Source organism: Triticum aestivum, chromosome 2A (genome assembly GCF_018294505.1).
Source record: "Triticum aestivum cultivar Chinese Spring chromosome 2A, IWGSC CS RefSeq v2.1, whole genome shotgun sequence".
Taxonomy (NCBI): Eukaryota; Viridiplantae; Streptophyta; class Magnoliopsida; order Poales; family Poaceae; genus Triticum; species Triticum aestivum.
The window spans coordinates 579,364,069-579,387,477 of record NC_057797.1 but is presented as its reverse complement, the minus strand read 5'-3'; the positions used below and the strand labels follow the sequence as shown (position 1 = coordinate 579,387,477).

The 23,409-nt window shown below is 45.1% G+C and overlaps 1 long non-coding RNA gene across 1 annotated transcript; it reads right to left on the bottom strand.

The window, feature by feature from the left end:
* Positions 1 to 2,664: 2,664 nt before the first annotated feature.
* On the bottom strand, positions 2,665 to 4,760 carry LOC123185620 (uncharacterized). The gene is made up of 3 exons (XR_006493446.1): positions 4,622 to 4,760; positions 4,269 to 4,338; positions 2,665 to 2,842 (listed from the first exon to the last, which is right to left on the bottom strand). It is a non-coding gene; the product is annotated as an uncharacterized lncRNA (long non-coding RNA).
* Positions 4,761 to 23,409: the final 18,649 nt, after the last annotated feature.

The window sequence follows — 23,409 nt, the reverse complement described above, 5'->3', positions numbered from 1 at the left end:
ATATAGCTGGTGGGTCCGAGCTGTCAGCGGCGGTAACATTTTTTTCGCGAAATATAGAGGCCGTTTCGGTGGGTCCCAGATGTCAGGTGGAGGAAATCATTATTTCGCGTGTAATAAGGAGGCATTTCCTTGCGTGCAGCCGTGGACCCAGCTGTCAGCCTCTCCACGTACAGTCCACTTCAGATGCATGTCGGTCATTGACCACGCTGACCACGCCACGCCGAGAGCACCAGGGCGGTGGACAACGGCGAGGCCTAGGAAGGGAACGACACGGAGGCAGGGAAGACTCGGCCGTTGTTTTTGTTTTACATGCAAAGGGGAGTACGACTGTACGAGGGTTTACTGGTTCGTCTGCCGTCGCCGGAGAATAACAGCAGGTGTGGGTGAGTAGAGGGATGGCTAGGCCAGCGATGGAAGTACGGTGGGGCGGTGAGGCCTGCGTGGCAACACAGCCGGCCGTGGGGAGGAGGGAGCAGGCAGTCCCGCCGACGCTTGTTTGAGCGGCTGGAGCAGGAAGAGCAGAGATTGAAGAAGCACGACAGCCGTTGGATGGTTATCCAACAGTGTACAGGCCGTCAGTGGAAAGCCTCGAATCTGTGGAAAACAACATACAGCCCATCTGCCATTATTTCAAATAATTTACAACCCATTTGCTAATTCTTACGGGTTTTTTGGAGCTCATATTCTTTATGTTAGCATTACAGCCCATATTGTGGCCACGGTTAAAAAATTATACAAAATTTTGCATATGTCGGTGCGGTCTGAACTGTTTTTAATCCCGAAATTTCGAGTCACATTCAGACTGATTTTAAAAATAAATGTATATCAATATAAAATCCAATAAATTTTCCACGCATAAAAATCAATGCAATTTGAAATCTCGAAATGAAAAAAAAGATATTTGAAAATAATTGCCGGTTTGATGTGTTTTAAAAATGTACAGCCCATTTCTCATTACCGATAGGCCATTTTCTCGGCCAGCCGAATGAAGCTCTCATCGTCTTGAAAGATTTGCAGCCCAGCAGGCCTGATAAAGCGACTTAATTGACAAATCACAAAAGAACTGGGCTAGCCATTTTCAGAAACAAAAAACATACTGGGCTGGTCTGTGGTAAACATAAAAGAAAAGGCTGTCTAAACAGGCCAGAGTGTCCCACACAGCCCAGTTGACACCCTGCTTCCATCTCAAAAACAAATTAGATAAACTAGTCGTCAACCCGTGCATTTGCACGGGCTAGTTAAAAATATAGAAAAAATGTATAAATATGATTTTGAAGTCTGGAGTTATACTCCTATATTTGCTTAGGGCATATTCCCTTCAACAGATTGCATGATATATGTTTGCTTTGTAACTTTGTTTTTGTATTGTCTTCACTTTCTTTTCTTCAATTTCTTTTTGTAAACATTTCTCATCGAAGTTTATGATGTCTTCTATGGGATTGGAGTTGTTAGTGTCTATTTGGGATTGATACATGTATCCTCAGAATGTGTATTCCTTTTGCAATAATTATACGAAACATGGTCGATATTTATCATGTTGCATAGAAGAATCATTACACCTCGACGGTTCTTGTTTGTCTATGACACCTAAGTTATATTCTATTTGGGATTGCTACATACATATTGGGGCAATTTGAAACCTAGTCAAACCTTGTTCTATTGCATAGGAGAACTTATTAGAATTGATGCTGACATGTCATGTTGTAGCATAAGGGACTTCCATTTTGATGTAATCAATTGTAATGTTTGATCCTGGGTATCTCTTGCCTATAATATATATATATAGCGTAATTTGACCCTGATTAACTATTTTGATAATTAACATACAAAATAGAGAGCAACTACGAAAATTACTTTATTTTGTACTTTTGAAGGGCATGCATATATGCCTACCATTTTTATGCATCCATGAATCATTACGCCTAGTTAAATTTAAGAAAATACTTGTGTTTTGTAATCAAATATTATCGTACATAAAACTTGCACCAGAAGACCTAGTATTATGATTTCCATGTCCTGTAGGGTTGGCCGCTGGATGCTGTGTCATCAACCTTTCTTCCTCTCTCCTTTCCAAATAAAAGTAAGCCCGAGGAGAATATAAACGATTTAATAAATATGGTGAAAAATATCATTATGTAGGAACCTTGCAGCAGTACGTCATAGCTGGAGGAAGATGTCTAAGTTAAGGTGATCACAGAAGGAGTTCAATTTGCTAACAACACACAACAGCATGTGTGTGCCATCCGCCATGGATAGTAAGTTAGCGACACATAAGATGAATGATATGCTTGAGTACATTTGTCTGTTAGCGCATAATAATGACTCGCGTTGGAACCTTTCGCCACTTAGATCAAAATGATTACATATGTTATCAATGCACACTGGAAGCACATATTAAATCGAAAGAAAAAGGAACACCAAATCATGGGGGAAAATCCCCTTCATTGGAACATGAAATTTGCTGGCAATTGATTTTAAATAAACATAAATGTACTGTGTAAAAGAATAGAAAAATCTAGCCACCTTATTGCCATGTTATTTGCTTCCATCAAGTTAATTTCCATGCGTACTCCAAGAGCAAGCTCCACTAACTAAACATGTGGCATTGAGATAAACCACCGTTATCCTCAATTCCTCATCTAGGCTATAATGTTTATATTTGTTTCTTCTTTCTCTATACATGAACCTTACAGAAAAGATGCTCATGAAAGGAAGCCCAACTCATCCTTTTAGATTATATGGGAAACGGAATTGTAATACATCATTCCCGTGTCAATCCATGTCTCATGTTTTCAGTCCATGGTGTCCAGCATGTAATGCCTAGTCCATAGCTCCTCTTTCTCTGTTGACATCAAAGCAGCATACAGGTTATGGACAGAAGCATACATGCGAGTATTTCCTCTCAGTCTTAGTTAGTGTACCAGGATTAACACTAAAAATTCTTAATCGTATAGTGAGACTTTTAAGTGAAACGGCATGCTCAGGCCGGTCTCGACGAAGTCAATGTTACCGGTTTTGTTAAAGACATAATTTATCTGCTGATGTCCTTGTTGATCTTGAATTCCTATTAGGCATTGGAAATTGTCATGTATCCATGGGTATGAAGAGCGCCATAAAGATAATCATTATGTGATGGCGTCCTTGTTGGCTTGAATTCCGGTTAGGCATTGAACACATGTTGGGCACGTGAATAAAATCCATGGATTGGTTATATCATGTGAGTTCATGCTCCTTGGGTCGAATGTCAACCTCAATCACTTGAGAATGACATTTGTTTTGCAGGGACAATTGAGAATGACATTGGTGCCTTGGCCAATGTACACGGCCACGACAATGACCTACACCATAATCTTGATCTTGCAGCCACACATGTGGAAATAGGCCACACGAGACAATCATGGTAGGTCGACTATTGCCATGAACCCGTAGATTCGATTTTGTGGTGATAATGTCCTACCGAGTGCTGCAACCAAGGTAGTTCCGGCCCAGCAAGCAAGCAACAACATATTGATAAATAGACAGCTTATAAATTACTAATATATTGCATCGTACGAGCTAGTTACATCATAGTATCTTGGATTATAAATTTGAAATATATATACATATATAGATGTATATATTAATTACTAATTTTCTGAAGTAGCATCATGTACAGGTAACAATGGTCGACAACATATAAGATTGTGTGATGCAACCCTACCCAACAAAATTCTCCTTCGGTGCACAAAATAGAGACTAAAGGTTCTCCTAAATCTTTTTTAGTTTTCACACAAAAAGACTGGTACTTGGGCAGTACCATCCAAAAAATTCACAAACACAATCTATTTATATCAAACTTGCTAGTGGTGCAGAAAAAAGTGACTTTGCTGAGGGCCCATGACTCTTTCCATTTGTAAGATTGAGATCGAAGAATTTATCAAGACAAATCATTTGTAAGATAAGTACATTAGTGTGGAGTTCAGGTTTATGTCAGCTCAGAAACCTATTCGTCAAAAATTATATTATCATTGGCTAATAAGTTTAACAATGTCTGAAAGATTTCTTACAGTTTGTACACTGTTTGTGGAGTAGTATCATCTTAACATGTGATAAGTGCATCATCATTCATACTTATGTCAATGTGGTTATACTTCTAATTCAGTCTGAAATATGCAAGAAACATATATACGTGGGGGGTTTGATTCGTATTAAAAATAGTGGAAAGTGAGATACATGAATTAGTACATAGGACAAACAGAAAATATAATAACAAAGAAAACATAGATTACTTGCTAGTTGCTTGTCGTGGTAGCCTCCCATTGCCGATCCCCCCGACCATCTGATGCCTCCATAATGTCCCTTCAAGCCCATGCCAGAGATTTTGAAACAATGATCCATGGTGTTAGAGGTTTGTTTGAAGATAGAGGATTCTTACCGAGATTGTTTATATCAGTGAAGATAAGATGCACATTATGTTATGAAAAGTGATGGGGAATATCAGGGGAACTCCTTCATTTTTTACTAGCATGGAGAAACTACAGATTCCTACATTGGTTTGTAGAAAATAATAGTAATGTAATTTGTGGCAACAGGAAGATAAATTCAAACAGCTAGAAAACTACCAAGTGAGTTAATTCCTTACCTGTAGAAGTCAGGACTCATGTCATACTTCCAATGGCAGAAGCAATTCCTTTGTGATCAATAAACGACCATACTGGAACTCACAGTAGCTAAACCCATTAAATGATTTGAGGCAAAGATTGTAAATCCTACTTCTAATCTACATAAGATGTGTAACACCCCAGATGTAATTTACCTTATATGTATTCCAACTCTTGTCGTTTCCAGCGCTAAGTTATTTTATTTCCTCGGGTTCGGGTTTTTGTCTCCGTGTGTTGTTGTCGTTGTCATGCATCTCATATTATTCCATCATGTGCATTGCATTTGCATACGTGTTCATCTCATGCATGCGAGCATTTTCCCCGTTGTCCATTTTGCATTCCGGCGCTCCTATCTCCTCCGGTGGTCCCTTTCTACTTCTTTTCATGTGTGGGGGTTAAACATTTCTGGATTGGACCGAGACTTGCCAAGCGGCCTTGGTTTACTACCGGTAGACTGCCTATCAAGTTTCGTACCATTTGGACTTCGTTTGATGCTCCAACGGTTAACTGAGGGACCGAGAAGGCCTCGTGTGTGTTGCAGCCCAACACCCTCCAATTTGGCACAAAGCCCAGCTAAACCCTCTCTATCATCTAGAGCGTTCGATCACGATCGCGTGGCTTAAAACCGCACCTCACTTGGACTCTCCTAGCTCCTCCTATGCCTATATATAGACCCCCTCCGAAATTCTCGGATCTCCTCTACCCCAAAACCCTAAAAATCGCCGTGTCGCCGCCGGACATGTCCGCCGCCTAACCGGACGCTTCCCGCCGCCGCGACCGCACCAATCAGCGTGCGACAAGTGGCCTTCATCCCGCCGCCGCCGCTCCGGCCCGGGAGGCCTAGGTCGGGCCCCCGAGGCCCATCGCCACCCGCCGCCGCCCGAGGCGTCCTCCCCGCCCGGCCGCTACATCACCGGCCCTCGCCTCCTCTCTATCCACCCTGGGAGTACGAAGATGTATCAGGACCTCAAGCAGGCTTATTGGTGGACTCGAATGAAGCGTGAGATTGCCCAGTTCGTGAATGAGTGTGATGTCTGCAGAAGAGTGAAGGCAGAACACCAAAGGCCAGCTGGTCTCCTCCAACCTCTTGCCATTCCAGAATGGAAGTTTGACCACATTGAGATGGACTTCGTGACTGGGTTTCCAAAGTCCAAGCGTGGCAATGATGCTATATTCGTTGTCATCGACAAACTCACTAAAGTGGCTCACTTTCTGCCTATCAAAGAGTCTATCACTGCAGCTCAATTGGCGGAGCTGTATACCTCTCCAATTGTCTCTCTGCACGACATTCCATAGGTGATCTCTTCAGACCGCGGAAGCATCTTTACCTCCAAGTTTTGGGATTCTTTTCAGAAGGCCATGGACACCAACATCCGCTTTAGCACAGCTTTCCATCCTCAAACTAGCGGTCAAGTCGAGCGTGTCAATCAGATTCTTGAAGATATGCTCAGGGCTTGCGTTATCTCCTTCTATATGAAGTGGGAGGATTGTCTTCCATATGCTGAATTCTCCTACAACAACAGTTTTCAAGCAAGTTCGGGCAAGGCCCCATTCGAAATCCTGTATGGCAGGAAGTGCCGTACTCCTCTTAACTAGTCAGAAACCGGTGAACGTCAACTTCTTGGAAATGACTTGATCACAAAGGCAGAGGAAATGTGCAATGTCATTCGAGATAACCTCAAAGCAGCGCAATTGCGCTAGAAGAGCTTCTATGATAGTAAGCACCGTGATTTGGCCTTCGAGATTGGAGATCATGTTTACCTCCGTGTCTCTCCAATGAAAGGTACTCGTCGCTTCAGTATCAAATGTAAGCTTGCCCCAAGATACGCGGGTCCTTTCAAGATCATAAGCAAGAGAGGCGATCTAGCCTATCAACTCGAGCTTCCTTCAAACTTTGCAAATGTGCACGACGTGTTCCATGTCTCTCAGCTCCGCAAGTGCTTCAAGACTCCTGACCGCACCGTCAACTTCGAATACATTGATCTCCAAAAAGACCTTTCTTATCGTGAGCACCCCGTGGCTATTCTTGAAGAGACTGAATGCAAGACTCCCAATAAGTCAATCAAATTCCTCAAAGTCAAGTGGTCACACCATTCCGACCATGAAGCCACCTGGGAACGCGAGGATCACCTCCGTTCTGAGTACCCAGCGTTCTTCCAGTCCTAGATCTCGAAACGAGATCCTTTCGTAGTGGTGGAGTGTTGTAACACCCTGGATGTAATTTACCTTATATGTATTCCAACTCTTGCCGTTTCCGGCGCTAAGTTATTTTATTTCCTCGGGTTCGGGTTTTTGTCTCCGTGTGTTGTTGTCATTGTCATGCATCTCATATCATGTCATCATGTGCATTGCATTTGCATACGTGTTCGTCTCATGCATCCGAGCATTTTCCCTGTTGTCCATTTTGCATTCCGGCGCTCCTATCTCCTCCGGTGGTCCTTTTCTACTTCTTTTCGTGTGTGGGGGTTAAACATTTCCGGATTGGACCGAGACTTGCCAAGCGGCCTTGGTTTACTACCGGTAGACCGCATGTCAAGTTTCGTACCATTTGGACTTCGTTTGATGCTCCAACGGTTAACCGAGGGACCGAGAAGGCTTCGTGTGGGTTGCATCCCAACACCCTCCAATTTGGCCCAAAGCCCAGCTAAACCCTCTCCATCATCTAGAGCGTTCGATCACGATCGCGTGGCCGAAAACCGCACCTCATTTGGACTCTCCTAGCTCCTCCTATGCCTATATATAGACCCCTCCGAAATTCCCGGATCTCCTCTACCCCAAAACCCTAAAATTCGCCCCGCCTCTACCGGACATGTCCGCCGCCTAACCGGACGCATCCCGCTGCCGCGCCCGTGCCAATCGGCGCGCGACACGTGGCCTTCGTCCCGCCGCCGCCGCTTCGGCCTGGGAGGCCCAGGTCAGGCCCCCGAGGCCCATCGCCACCCGCCGCCGCCTGAGGCGTCCTCCCCGCCCGGCCGCCACAACGCCGGCCCTCGCCTCCAACTCCGGCGGCCCGCACTGCCCCGCGCCTTCCCCGGCCGGAGCCGCACCGGCCGCCTCCTCTCGCCGCCCGCCGCCGCGTACCTCACCGCCTTCCCGCGCCGCGGCCGGATCCGGACTCCGGCGAGCCGACCTCCTCCCCGAGCTCTTCGGCGAGCCCTAGCTCCGGCCACCGCATGGAACTCTGGCAAACCTCCTTATCCGGCCATCCTCGGCTTCCGTGCGCGCTAGATTTGGATCGGGTCAAACCCTAGGTTGACCCCGAGATATTTCTAAGTCATTTTTCTGCAGTATTTTATGCCATGTTCATCGCATCGTAACTCTGCAGCCGTAGCTCCGTTTTGAGCGTGTAGCATATGGGAATGTTCGCCTCAGAGAGTACATCATTTCATCTCATTGCATCATTTTCATTTGAGCTCATCTTGATACCCTAAATGCTGTTGGAAGAGAGCTATTTGAGTTAATTGTCAGATCTGCTGCACCAAATAGCTATTTGTCATTTTTTGCCATGATTAATGTGTGCATCATATGCTCCTGAGCTCTTCATGAGTTTTGTTATATGCTTTGCCATCTTTACAGAGGTGCTATCCATTTATTTTTGTGATATGTGTGGTGACTAGCACAAGCTTGCAAAGTAGTGCATTCGTTAATGCTGATTTCAGGGACTTAGAATATGCCATACGTTCATGTCGTTTCCTAGTGATCAGTGCCTCTTTTGAGGATAACCAGTAAGGATGATTGTTAATATTGTGGTTCTATATCCATCCATATCTTTGTTTGCATTTATGGAGCACCCTACCTTGAGTCAATCGAGCTCTACTTTTGCTATTTCGTGAATCCTGGAAGATTGTCTACTTGTTAGCGATTTTGCCGAGGATGTTGTTGTTGATCCGTGCATGATATGGTGTTGTTCTTGCCATGTCTAGCTTATACGAGGCGTATACTTGATGGGTGTATGCTTAGTTTGTCATGCCATGCTCTGTAGTGAGTGCATCGAGCTCGTAAACATGCCTACTCGTTAACAGATTTGCATGCTCCAGTTTTTCTCTAAGTCTGAGATCTGATTATGTTTTTGCCATGTTCACATGCTTGCAATTGTATTTTCTGTTCCCTTTTGGCTCAAGGTCACTAAGGGACTTTTGTTAAGCTCTTTGAGTAGCTTCATGTTATGCCTTGCTTTGCCATGTTAAGTTCTTGTAGCATCTAGTTTTCATGCTCCAAAGTGTGCTACCTGATCTGAAATTCCAGACTTGTGTTAATTTCACTAAGTCTGAAATCTGTTTACCAATTGCACTTTTGCCATGCTTGTTTGATCCTGTTAATGGATGAATTGGCCGCAGCTCAGTGTTCATCTTTTGTGAAGCATCATGTGTGGATCTCTCCCATGTATTTTGTTGCCATGTTTGAGTGTTGTAGCATATTTATCTTGTTGCATTTAGTTGGCTACTTGCTGTTTATCGCCGACCGGTGCCATATTTGTTTTGCTTGCCATTTCCAAACCGTGCATCCGATTCCGGTGTTATTTATATCGATTTCAACCAAAATCACCTCACCTTTCCAGTGGCACACTTGGATTTCCATGTTGAGGCCAGGTTCAATCATCCCTTGTCAAATCTTGCATATGCATCACATACCGCATCTCGCATAGCATACAATGTTTGCATCATGTTGTTTGAGCTTTGTACGTGGTTGATTGTATTCCTTTTGCTTGTTTGTATTGTTTTGGTAGAGCCGGGAGACGAGTTTGCTAATGAGGAGCCCGTTGAGTTTGCTTTCGAGGATCCAGTCAACTCTGACAACATTGCAGGCAAGATGATCATACCCTCGAAATCACTTCTATCTTTGCTTGCTAGATGCTCGTTCTTTTGCTATGCCTATGCTACGATGCCTACCACTTGCTTATCATGCCTCCCAAATTGCCATGTGAAACCTCTAACCCACCATGTCCTAGCAAACCGGTTATTGGCTATGCTACCACTTTGCTCAGCCCCTCTTATAGCGTTGCTAGTTGAAGGTGAAGATTGGAGACCATTCCTTGTTGAAAACCTGTTTATTTGTTGGGATATCATTATATTATCTTGTTATCTTAATGCATCTATATACTTGGTAAAGGGTGGAAGGCTCGGCCTTTTTGCCTAGTGTTTTGTTCCACTCTTGCCGCCCTAGTTTCCGTCATATCGGTGTTATGTTCCCGGATTTTGCATTCCTTATGCGGTTGGGTGATAATGGGAACCCCTTGACAGTTCTCCTTGAATAAAACTCCTCCAGCAATGCCCAACCTTGGTTTTACCATTTGCCACCTATCCTCCTTTTCCCTTGGGTTTCCGGAGCCCAAGGGTCATCTTATTTAAACCCTCCCCCCCAGGCCAGTGCTCCTCTGAGTGTTGGTCCAAACAGAGCCACTTGCAGCGCCACCTCGGGGAAACTCGAGGTTTAGTTTTAGTTGTATGTAGTGTTCATCTGAGTGTGCCCTGAGAACGAGATATGTGCAGCTCCTATCGGGATTTGTCGGCACATTCAGGCGGTGTTGCTCGACTTGTTTTACCATTGTCGAAGTTGTCTTGTAGAACCGGGATGCCGAGTCTGATCGGAATGTCTCAGGAGAAGGTTTATCCTTCGTTGACCGTGAGACCTTGTGATGGGCTAAGTTGGGACTTCCCTGCAGGGATTTGAACTTTCGAAAGCCGTGCCCGCGGTTATGGGCAGATGGGAATTTGTTAATGTCCGGTTGTAGATAACTTGAACCTTAACTTAATTAAAATGAATCAACTGTGTGTGTTACCGTGATAGTCTCTTGTCGGCGGAGTCCGGGAAGTGAACACGGTGTTGGAGTAATGTTTGCCGTAGGTTGATTCTCTAGTTCTTCGTTCGTGCTTTGCCTTCTCTTCTCGCTCTCTTTTGCGAATAGGTTAGCCACCATATATGCTAGTCGCTTGCTGCAGCTCCACATATTACCTTGCCTTTCCTATAAGCTTAAATAGTCTTGATCGTGAGGGTGCGAGATTGTTGAGTCCCCGTGACTCACAGATTACTTCCAAACCAGATGCAGGGCCCGATGATTCCATTCCAGATGATGCGCTTGAGCTCAAGTGGGAGTTCGACGAAGACTCATGCCGTTACTATGTGTCTTTCCCTCATGATCAGTAGTGGTGCCCAGTTGGGTTGATCGGGACCATGTCGCATGTTGGGGTTGATCTTTTATTTTGGTACCGTAGCCGGACCATGAGTGTATTGGATGATGTAATGCTATTTATGTACTTTGTGTGATGTGGCGAGTGTAAGCCAACTATGTACCTTTCCCCTTATTATCTATTTACATGGGTTGTTGTGAAGATTACCTTACTTGCGACATTGCTTTCAATGCGGTTATGCCTCCAAGTCGTGCTTCGACACGTAGGAGATATAGCCGCATCGAGGGCATTACAAGTTGGTAATCAGAGCCTTCCCCGACCTTAGGAGCCCCCACTGCTTGATCGAATTAGCTGCTGTGGTTGAGTCTAGAAAAATGTTTTGAGTCATTTAGGAATTATATATCGGAGAGTTTAGGAATTCTTTTTACTCCCCAGTCCCTTCATCGCTCTGGTAAGGCATCCTGTCATAGAGTTTTGACACTTCTCTTCTCAAATTTCACTAAAAAAAATTTAGGATCACGCGGGTATCTTGGAATCGTTCCGATCGATTTGTGACGAGAACATTGTTCTTGGTGCCTCCTGTCATTTAGGGGTTGTGGCAGTGTCCCGGGGAGTTGAGCTCCGAGGTGTTGTTGTCACAATTTTATCGTTGCAGTTCTGGAATACCTGAGTTTAGTTTGCCTACATCGAAAATCTCTTTTATGCAGTTGTTGGTGAGATAACCTAGAAGCCACCCAGTACTGCAGCGGGAGTTCGGGAGTATTGCCATAACTTATATAACGGATGCTTTTCGAAGGTTGAGGTAGACGATTTCCGAAGTTTTCTCGGTTATGTGTTGAAGGATGGATATAGCTGGATGTAGGATTTGCTAGATTTGGGTGAGATATTATGCTTCCCCTGTACCCCAACACCTGATTGCATAACCGGAAAGGTTCGTGAGTTTCATAGGTGGGAATTCTTGTAGCTCTAGTTCTTCTTCCACGGATATTTGGTTTCAGATTGGGTGATCCTTACCGAGTGTTTGTTCTTGCTCCTTACCTTGTTGATTTTATTCCCCTACCTAAATTCTAAGTAGCTTCTCAATTTATGGATATGTTACCATTTCAATTGGAATGCATTCGTTCATTTTGTTTGGATGTGAAGACTATTTGTTGCAATTTCATCCCGTTGGATTCAGCTTCAATTTTGTCTATCAATGTGCTAATGGATGTCAACCTCTTCAGGATGGCTCCTCCAATGCGCACAACTCCGAATCCTGATCCGCCACCACCACCTCCACCTCCGGAGGCATGGCAAGCTGTGATGGCCGCTACCAATGCAAACACGCAGTTGATCATGCAAATTCTTCAAGAGCGCAACCAAGTGAACCAAGGCAACCAAGGCAACCAGGGCAACAATCAGAATCACTTTGCTACACTCAGCCAGTTCCTTGCTAACCAGCCAAAGACTTTCAACAATTGTGTTGAGGCAACTGACGCTGATGATTGGCTCGTGGACTTGTGGAAGCATTTCGAGTGCAGTAACGTCAGGCCTGAGGACTTTGTCAAGTTCGCTTCCTTCCAACTCAAAGACCAAGCTGCAGAATGGTTTCAGCAGTACAAAGATTCCAGAGGAGGCCGTGAGATTACCTGGGATGAATTTCGTCAAGACTTCAAAGCTCATCATATTCCTCAGAGCGTGGTTGAAAGCAAGCGTGAGGAATTCCGCAACCTGAAGCAAGGCTCTATGTCTGTCTATGACTACAACAAGATGTTTCAGAAGCTCGCCCGCTTTGCTAAGCAGGACGTCCCTGACGAGAAGAGCATGATATACCAGTTCAGGGGTGGTCTCAGAGAAGAAATCGATATAGCTCTTGTTCTCTTTGAGCCCTTGAGGTACGATGAGTTCTACAACATGGCATTGAAGCAAGAGGCTGCTCAACTGAAGTGCGATGCTTCCAAGAAGCGAGTCAGAGATGCTACTCCTTCTTCCTCTACTCAAGTGGCTAAGCAGCAGAAGTATTGGCTTCCTCCTCCTCCGTTCCATCAGCCGTATCAACAGAAGAGCAAAGGTGGCAGTGGATCTTCCCACCCAACCAACCCTGGCTTTCAGAACAAGACTTCGTCTCAAGCTTCAAGATCGAGTGCTTCGTATCACCGTCCGCTTTCAGAGGTCACGTGCAACAAGTGCCAACAGAAGGGTCACTATGCCAACAAATGCTTCAATCAGAGGCGTCTCCCTCCTCCTCCTCCTGTGAGATCGGCAAGTACAGCTGTGGTCAAGCATAACCCCAAGTACGCCATGGTCAACATGGTGAATGCAGCTCAGGCAGAGGACTCGCCAGATGTCATCATGGGTAACCTTCCTGTTAACGATGTTCCTGCAAAAGTTCTTTTTGACACTGGTGCATCGCTTTCTTTTATTTCAACACCATTTGTTGCCAAGCATGATTTTGTGACCGAAAGGATTTCTTTCCCATTGAAGATTGTGTCTCCGGGCAAGCAAATGACTTCTAACAATTGCGTCCCGGATGTCTCTATCACGTTGGGCGACTACAAGTTTCTTTCTTCTCCGGTAGTTCTTGGTAATTCAGATATTGATCTTATTCTCGGAATGGATTGGCTTTCTAAGCACAAGGCGCATCTTGATTGTGCTGCCAGGCAGATTCAATTGACTCATTCGTCTGAGGATGTAATTGTCTTTGCCGCTCGTGATGATACCATCCGTCTGTTTTCTCTCAATGAGAAGGGTGAACTGGATGCCATCTTGCAATTTCCAGTCGTTTGCGAATATCAAGACGTCTTTCTAGGAGAGCTTCCAGGAATGCCTCCGCACCGGCCAGTTGAATTCGTCATCGATCTTGAGCCTGGCACGAAACTGGTTTGCAAGCGTCCTTACAAGCTCGGACCTGAAGAGTTGAAGGAGCTGAAGAAGCAACTTGATATTCAAGAGCGCATGGGTCTCATCCGGCCTAGTTCTTCTCCACGGGGTTGTGGAGTACTTTTTGTGAAGAAGGATGGAACGGACCGACTTTGTGTTGACTACCGTCCATTGAACAAGAAGACTATCAAGAACAAGTACCCACTTCCCAACATCAACGAGCTGTTCGAACAACTCAAAGGTGCCCAAGTATTCCCCAAGCTTGATCTCCGTATGGGTTATCACCAGATTCGAATCCGTGAGCAAGATATTCCCAAGACGGCTTACAGAACAAGCTATGGCTCATATGAATACACTGTCATGTCTTTTGGCCTCGTGAACGCTCCTCCGACTTTCTCTCGCATGATGAACTTCATCTTCAACGCCTACACAAATGACTTTGTCTTGGTCTATCTCGATGACATTCTGGTCTTTTTGAAGAACAAGGAAGATCATGCCAAGCACTTGTGTTTGGTGCTCGATAAGCTCAGGGAACATCAGTTCTACGCCAAGTTCTCAAAGTGCGAGTTTTGGCTCGATGAGGTTCTCTACCTTGGGCATATCATCTTTGCCAAGGGCATTGCGGTGAATCCTGAGAAGGTGGCTGCAATTGTGAATTGGGAACCACCTTAGAACGTGAAGCAACTCCGCGGCTTCCTCGGTCTCGCAAGCTACTGTCGAAGGTTCGTTGAGAACTTTTCAAAGATCGTGAAGCCTTTTTCAAACCTTCTCCAGAAGCACGTCAAGTACGTTTGGTCTCCGGAATGTGACATCGCTTTAAACACTTTGAAAGAGAAATTGGTCACTGCTCCAGTTCTGACTCCTCCTGATGAATCCAAACCGTTCGAGGTTTTCTGCGATGCCTCTCTTCAAGGTCTTGGTGCAGTGTTGATGCAAGAGAAGAAAGTTGTGGCTTATACCTCTCGCCAGTTGAAGCCCAACGAGAAGAACTACCCCACTCATGACCTCGAGTTGGCGGCAGTTGTGCATGCTCTTTTGACTTGGAGACATCTCTTATTGGGAAGAAAAGTGGACATCTTCACTGACCACAAGAGTCTCAAGTACATCTTCACTCAACCTAATCTCAACCTCAGGCAGACTCGTTGGGTCGAAATGATTTAAGAGTATAATCCGAGTATCGAGTATACTCCAAGAAAGGCCAATGTGATTGCTGACGCTTTGAGCAGGAAGGCTTACTGCAATAGCCTGATTCTCAAGCCTTACCAACCCGAGCTTTGTGAAGCTTTCCGCAAACTCAATCTGCAAGTTGTTCCTCAAGGTTTCCTCGCCAACCTTCAAGTCTCTCCTACTTTGGAAGATCATATTCGCGAGGCTCAACTTCTGGATGCTATGGTGAAGAAGGTGAAGATTGGGATTGCCAAGAGTCAACCCAAGTACAAGTGTTATCGCCTTGATGACAAGGATACTTTCTTCTTCGAGGATCGTATTGTTGTGCCCAAAGGTGACCTTCGTAAAGTTATTATGAACGAGGCTCACAAGTCACTCCTCTCCATCCACCCTGGGAGTACGAAGATGTATCAGGACCTCAAGCAGGCTTATTGGTGGACTCGAATGAAGCGCGAGATTGCTCAGTTCGTGAATGAGTGTGATGTCTGCAGAAGAGTGAAGGCAGAACACCAAAGGCCAGCTGGTCTCCTCCAACCTCCTGCCATTCCAGAATGGAAGTTTGACCACATTGAGATGGACTTCGTGACTGGGTTTCCAATGTCCAAGCGTGGCAATGATGCTATATTCGTTGTCATCGACAAACTCACTAAAGTGGCTCACTTTCTTCCTATCAAAGAGTCTATCACTGCAGCTCAATTGGCGGAGCTGTATACCTCTCCAATTGTCTCTCTGCACAGCATTCCACAGGTGATCTCTTCAGACCGTGGCAGAATCTTTACCTCCAAGTTTTCGGATTCTTTTTAGAAGGCCATGGGCACCAACATCCACTTCAGCACAGCTTTCCATCCTCAAACTAGGGGTCAAGTCGAGCGTGTCAATCAGATTCTTGAAGATATGCTTAGGGCTTGCATTATCTCCTTCGGTATGAAGTGGGAGGATTGTCTTCCATATGCTGAATTCTCCTACAACAACAGTTTTCAAGCAAGTTCGGGCAAGGCCCCATTCGAAATCCTGTATGGTAGGAAGTGACGTACTCCTCTTAACTGGTCAGAAACTGGTGAACGTCAACTTCTTGGCAATGACTTGATCACAGAGGCAGCGGAAATGTGCAAAGTCTTTCGAGATAACCCCAAAGCAGCGCAATCGCGCCAGAAGAGCTACTATGATAGTAAGCACCGTGATTTGGCCTTCGATATCGGAGATCATGCTTACCTCCGCGTCTCTCCAATGAAAGGTACTCATCGCTTCGGTATCAAATGGAAGCTTTCCCCTAGATACGTGGGTCCTTTCAAGATCGTCAGCAAGAGAGGCGATCTCGCCAATCAACTCGAGCTTCCTTCAAACTTTGCAAATGTGCACGACGTGTTCCATGTCTCTCAACTCCGCAAGTGCTTCAAGACTCCCGACCGCACCGTCAACTTCGAAGACATTGATCTCCAAGAAGACCTTTCTTATCGTGAGCACCCCGTGGCTATTCTTGAAGAGACTGAATGCAAGACTCGCAATAAGTCAATCAAATTCCTCAAAGTCAAGTGGTCACACCATTCCGACCATGAAGCCACCTGGGAACGCGAGGATCACCACCGTTCTGAGTACCCGGTGTTCTTCCAGTCCTAAATCTCGAGACGAGATCCTTTCATAGTGGTGGAGTGTTGTAACACCCCGGATGTAATTTACCTTATATGTATTCCAACTCTTGCCATTTCCGGCGCTAAGTTATTTTATTTCTTCGGTTTTGGGTTTTTGTCTCCGTGTGTTGTTGTCGTTGTCATGCATCTCATATCATGTCATTATGTGCATTGCATTTGCATACGTGTTTGTCTCATGCATCCGAGCATTTTCCCTGTTGTCTGTTTTGCATTCCGATGCTCCTATCTCCTCCGGTGTTCCCTTTCTACTTCTTTTCGTGTGGGGGGGTTAAACATTTCCATATTGGACCGAGACTTGCCAAGCGGCCTTGGTTTACTACCGGTAGACCGCCTGTCAAGTTTCGTACCATTTGGACTTCGTTTGATGCTCCAACGGTTAACCGAGGGACCGAGAATGCATCGTGTGTGTTGCAGCCCAACACCCTCCAATTTGGCCAAAAGCCCAGCTAAACCCTCTCCATCATCTAGAGCGTTCGATCGCGATCGCGTGGCCGAAAAGCGCAGCTCATTTCGACTCTCCTAGCTCCTCCTATGCCTATATATAGACCCCCTCCGAAATTCCCGGATCTCCTCTACCCCAAAACCCTAAAAATCGCCCCACCGCCGCCGGACATGTCTGCCGCCTAACCGGACGCATCCCGCCGCCGCGCCCGTGCCAATCAGCGTGCGACACGTGGCTTTCATCCCGCCGCCGCCGCTCCGGCCCGGGAGGACCAAGTAGGGCCCCCGAGGCCCATCGCCACCCGCCGACGCCCGAGGCGTCCTACCCGCCCGGCCACCACATCGCCGGCCCTCGCCTCCAACTCCGGAGGCCCGCGCCGCCCCGTGCCTTCGCCGGCCGGAGCCGCACCGGCCGCCTACTCTCGACGCCCGGCACCCCGTACCTCGCCGCCCTGCCGCGTCGCGGCCGGATCCGGACTCCGGCGACCCGACCTCCTCCCCGAGCTCTACGGCGAGCCCTAGCTCCGGCCACCGCGTGGAACCCCGACGAACCTCCTTCTCCGGCCATCCTCGGCTTCCGTGCACGCCAGATCTGGATCGGGTCAAACCCTAGGTGGACCCCGAGATATTTCCAAGTCATTTTTCTGCAGTATTTTATGCCATGTTCATCGCATCGTAACTCTGCAATCGTAGCTCCGTTTTGAGCGTGTAGCATATCGAAATGTTCGTCTCAGAGAGTACATCATTTCATCTCATTGCATCATTTTCATGTAAGCTCATCTTGATGCCCGAAATGCTGTTGGAAGAGAGTTATTTGAGTTAACTGTCAGATCTGCTGCACAAAATAGCTATTTGTCATTTTTGCCATGATTAATGTGTGCGTGATATGCTCCTGAGCTCTTCATGAGTTTTGTTATATGCTTTGCCATCTTAACAGAGGTGCTATCCATGTATTTTTGTGATATGTGTTCTGACTAGCACAAGCTTGCAAAGTAGTGCATTCGTTAATGCTGATTTCAGGGACTCGGAATATGCCATATGTTCATGTCATTTCCTAGTGATCCGTGCCTCTTTTGAGGATGACCAGTAAGGATGATTTGTTAATATTGTGGTTCTCTATCCATCCATGTCTTTGTTTGCATTTATGGCGCACCCTAGCTTGAGTCAATCGAGCTCTACTTTTGCTATTTCGTGAATACTGGAAGATTGTCTACTTGTTAGCGATTTTGCCGAGGATGTTGTTGTTGATCCGTGCATTCTATGGTGTTGTTCTTGCCATGTTTAGCTTATACGGTGCGTATACTTGATGGGTGTATGCTTAGTTTGTCATGCCATGCTCTGTAGTGAGTGCATCGAGCTCGTAAACATGCCTACTCGTTAACAGATTTGCATGCTCCAGTTTTTCTCTAAGTCTGAGATTTGATTATGTTTTTGCCATGTTCACATGCTTGCAATTGTATTTTCTGATCCCTTTTGGCTCAAGGTAACTAAGGGACTTTTGTTAAGCTCTTTAAGTAGCTTCATGTCATGCCTTGATTTGCCATGTTAAGTTCCTGTAGCATCTATTTTTCATGCTCCAAAGTGTGCTACCTGATCTGAAATTCCAGACTTGTGTTAATTTCACCAAGTCTGAAACCTGTTTACCAATTGCACTTTTGCCATGCTTGTTTGATCCTGTTAATGGATGAATTGGCCGTAGCTCAGTGTTCATCTTTTGTCAAGCATCATGAGTGGATCCCTGCCATGTATTTTTTTCCATGTTTGAGTGCTGTAGCATATTTATCTTGTTGCATTTAGTTGGCTACTTGCTGTTTATCGCAGATCGGTGCCATATTTGTTTTGCTTGCCATTTCCAAACCGTGCATCCGATTCCGGTGTTCTTTATATCGATTTCAACCGAAATCACCTCACCTTTCCAGTGGAACAATTGTATTTCCAAGTTGAGGCCAGGTTCAATCATCCCTTATCAAATCTTGCATATGCATCACATACCGCATCCTGCATAGCATACTATGTTTGCATCATGTTGTTTGAGCTTTGCACGTGGTTGTTTGTATTCCTTTTGCTTGTTTGTCTTGTTTGGGTAGAGCCAGGAGACGAGTTCGCTAACGAGGAGCCCGTTGAGTTTGCTTTCGAGGATCCGGTCAACTCTGACAACTTTGCAGGCAAGATGATCATACCCTCGAAATCACTTCTATCTTTACTTGCTAGATGCTCGCTCTTTTGCTATGCCTATGCTACGATGACTACCACTTGCTTATCATGCCTCCCAAATTGCCATGTCAAACCTCTAACCCACCATGTCCTAGCAAACCGTTGATTGGCTATGTTACCTCTTTGCTCAGCCCCTCTTATAGCGTTGCTAGTTGCGGGTGAAGATTGGAGACCGTTCCTTGTTGAAACCCTGCTTATTTGTTGGGATATCATTATATTATCTTGTTATCTTAATGCATCTATATACTTGGTAAAGGGTGGAAGGCTCGGCCTTTTTGCCTAGTGTTTTGTTCCACTCTTACCGCCCTAGTTTCCGTCATATCGGTGTTATGTTCCCGGATTTTGCGTTCCTTACGCGGTTGGGTGATAATGGGAACCCCTTGACAGTTCGCCTTGAATAAAACTCCTCCAGCAATGCCCAACCTTGGTTTTACCATTTTCCACCTAGCCTCCTTTTCCCTTGGGTTTTCGGAGCCCAAGGGTCATCTTATTTAAACCCCCCCGGGCCAGTGCTCCTTTGAGTGTTGGTCGAAACAGAGCCACTTGCAGCGCCACCTCGGGGAAACTCGAGGTTTGGTTTTAGTTGTACGTAGTGTTCATCTGAGTGTGCCCTGAGAACGAGATATGTGCAGCTCCTATCGGGATTTGTCGGCACATTCGGGCGGTGTTGCTGGACTTGTTTTACCATTGTCGAAGTTCTTGTAGAACCGGGATGCCGAGTCTGATCGGAATGTCTCGGGAGAAGGTTTATCCTTCGTTGACCGTGAGAGCTTCTGATGGGATAACTTGGGACTCCCCTCCAGGGATTTGAACTTTCAAAAGCCGTGCCCGCGGTTATGGGCAGATGGGAATTTGTTAATGTCTGGTTGTAGATAACTTGAACCTTAACTTAATTAAAATGAATCAACTGTGTGTGTTACCATGATGGTCTCTTCTCGGCGGAGTCCGGGAAGTGAACACGGTGTTGGAGTAATGTTTGCCGTACGTTGATTCTCTAGTTCTTCGTTCGTGCTTTGCCTTCTCTTCTCGCTCTCTTTTGCGAACAGGTTAGCGACCATATATGCTAGTCGCTTGCTGCAGCTCCACATATTACCTTGCCTTTCCTATAAGCTTAAATAGTCTTGATCGTGAGGGTGCGAGATTGCCGAGTCCTCGTGACTTACAGATTACTTCCAAACCAGATGCAGGGCCTCATGATTCTATTCCAGATGATGCGCTTGAGCTCAAGTGGGAGTTCGACGAAGACTCACGCCGTTACTATGTGTCTTTCCCTGATGATCAGTAGTGGTGCCCAGTTGGGGCGATCGAGACCGTGTCGCATGTTGGGGTTGATCTTTTATTTTGGTACCGTAGTCGGACCATGAGTGTATGGGATGATGTAATGCTATTTATGTACTTTGTGTGACGTGGCGAGTGTAAACCAACTATGTACCTTTCCCCTTATTATCTATTTACATGGGTTGTTGTGAAGATTACCTTACTTGTGACATTGCTTTCAATGCGGTTATGCCTCTAAGTCGTGATTCGACACGTAGGAGATATAGCCGCATCGGGGGCGTTACAAGATGTTAGGTTATTGTGTAAGTTCCACCATAGATTTTTTTGTTAGATCCTAGTGCAGACTCCACAGTATTGTTCGATGAAGTAGATCTAGAAGCATGCGTCAATATTCTGCTACACATAATTGAACAACACAAATCTACTAATTTAAAGAGAGCATATTGAGGCGCCAACTGAAGAATATCACTATGCATAACCCATTTTTATAAACATGAAAATCACTATGAGGACACTTTGAAAGTTTAGCTGAAAAATCCTTACCATATTTTCTGTAAGTGGCAGCTATATATGATATCGGAATATTGTAACTGTGAAGGAAAGATCAACCAAATTATTAAAATCAAAAAACATGATATGGACTCGATTATTACAATTGAAAGAAAACTAAATATGATTTTTTTTTGTACTAAAAAGATTATCTACCTAGATCAGTTTCCAAATACAACAAATGAACTATATGCAGAAACATGTGTAACTCAATAAGCCATGCATGAAGCTAAATATTTGCATAGCCAAAAATACTAAGTTCTTATAAATATATCAAGAGAATATTATTCACTCTAGCTATGATTTTAAGAAATCTAGAAGTTGGAAAATATATTAAATGTCCAAAGTACAGCCAAATATGCGAAGTCAATAAGGTATCATACATTTTTCTTATTCCCGGAGAGAAGGATTATTTGTTAAAACATGCAGATAATCTCAGTTAGCACATACAGGAAGAAACAACATACATCGTCTAAATCTGGAGAACATCTATATATGAAGCTTCTATAAACATTAAACAGAACTTGTTGGCAGTGATTGATTTCTATATGTATGTACCACAGTAGCTTACTGCAGGTTGGCACCAAAGAAGTAGTAGATTATCTTACCTGGCCCATTCTTCATTGCTTCCTATATTTCTTAATCTCGTAAGCGTTGTGATGTGAAACACATATACAGAGCAGTTTTTTCCTTGATGAGAGATCACAGATAAAGCAAAATTATTTGGGGGCTCTCGGATGAATTCATCAAGGAGGAGAACAGAGGAGGAATGCATCAAGGAAGAGAAGAGAGTTACTTGTCTGTGGATGGGCGTACGAATCGGCCGCAGATGAAATCGAACAGGGTTTGGGCGTTGGGATAAGATCACCCTTCCTTCACTCCATTGCCTAATTACTAATTAAGTTTTTTTGCTGGATCCGAGCTTCCCTACCTGGAAGCAGCGAAGGTATGAGCAGAACATGGTCAATAGGAAGAGTTGGAGATGGATTGGATGGGAATCTGGTTGAACCCTTACTCCTTGGACGAATTGCAGCACCATGTGGATCTTCAAAGTGGATGATGGCATGAAGTTATGAAGGGCGACATGAAGCGGCGGAGGAGCTGCAATAGCAACATGCCAATTGCAATAGATCTGTTGGGGGGATTGGGAGCATATGCCAATGGCAGCAGATCGGGGGGATTGGGAGCGTGAGCACACTTTTCAGGAAGAACCGACCTAGACTTTTTTTGCAGGATCTTGAGGTTTTCTAGCTGTGCGGTAGATTGGTTTTTCCTATTTTTCAAGGATCATGGACATATGGGGAAGAGAAGGGATCGCTAAGCACACATGGGTGGAGAGGCATTGAGGAGTCTCTTTTAATGTTTTTTCATCGGCTCATTGATGGTTAGATGTTATTAGATGCGTAGATCTACACCGTAATAAGTTGGTCCCACCAGATAAACGGTTCCTAATTACTGATTAACGTGGGATTTTTTAGGAAGTCTGTAATTAATAGAGGTATATATGCCACTCCAATTATGGTGATTCATAAAAATGCCACTACAATTTCCAAACTTTGAAAAATGCCACTGCAATTTTTGCAAACTTTGAAAAATGCCACTGCAGTTTGCAAACTTTGAAAAACGCCACTCCAGACTTCAAAAAATGCCACTAGAAATGGCATGAAATGGCATTTTTCAAACTTTGGAAATTGCAGTGGCATTTCTCAGATATACCAGATTTGGAGTGGCATTTATCAAATTAACCCAAAACAAAAATAACTGGGCGAGCTGGTGGGTCCCTGGTGTCAGCCGCTCATTGTGCAATTCTCTCGTTTATTGACTACGTTGACAATGGCATGGGACCCAGATGTCAGAAATCCACTAGGAGGAGCCATTTTTTTATTGGCTTGAAATAAGGAGGCACTTGCTTGCATACTGCCATGACCTTGGCGGGTCCCTGCTGTCATCCTCTCCACGTACAGTACCAGTTAGTCGTGCTTCAAAACTGATCGACACGCCATTAAAAAAATAAAGGTCGATAACTAATGCGGCACCTCGGGCCAACGCGGCTAGATCGCATTTTGCACGAGAAATTACACACCATGTTTCGTTGACATGTGGTCCCATTCCAACATATCAGTGAGACGACGGTGAGTAGTAGGAGTATTTCCGAACGAACGTGTAGGCCGGGGCGCCTCTTCGTGAACCGTGGCAAACTTGCAACCGTCCACCAACTCTTTGCCTTTCCCTCTCGATTTGGAACTGCCGTCGCACACTCTTCCTCTCCCTCCTCCATTTTCCTTCAGACATTCACCCTTTCTTCTGCAATTGTTCGATCGTCTTCTCCATGGAGGGAACAGGCCGGAACCGACCCCGTTATTCTTGCCCCAATCTGAAAGATGACATGGTGGAGGAACTCATTGATCGATGCGACGTCATCACCTCAGCTAGCATGGCAGGTTCGTTCAAACCCATTCTCAACTCAACTAATAACATCATTAC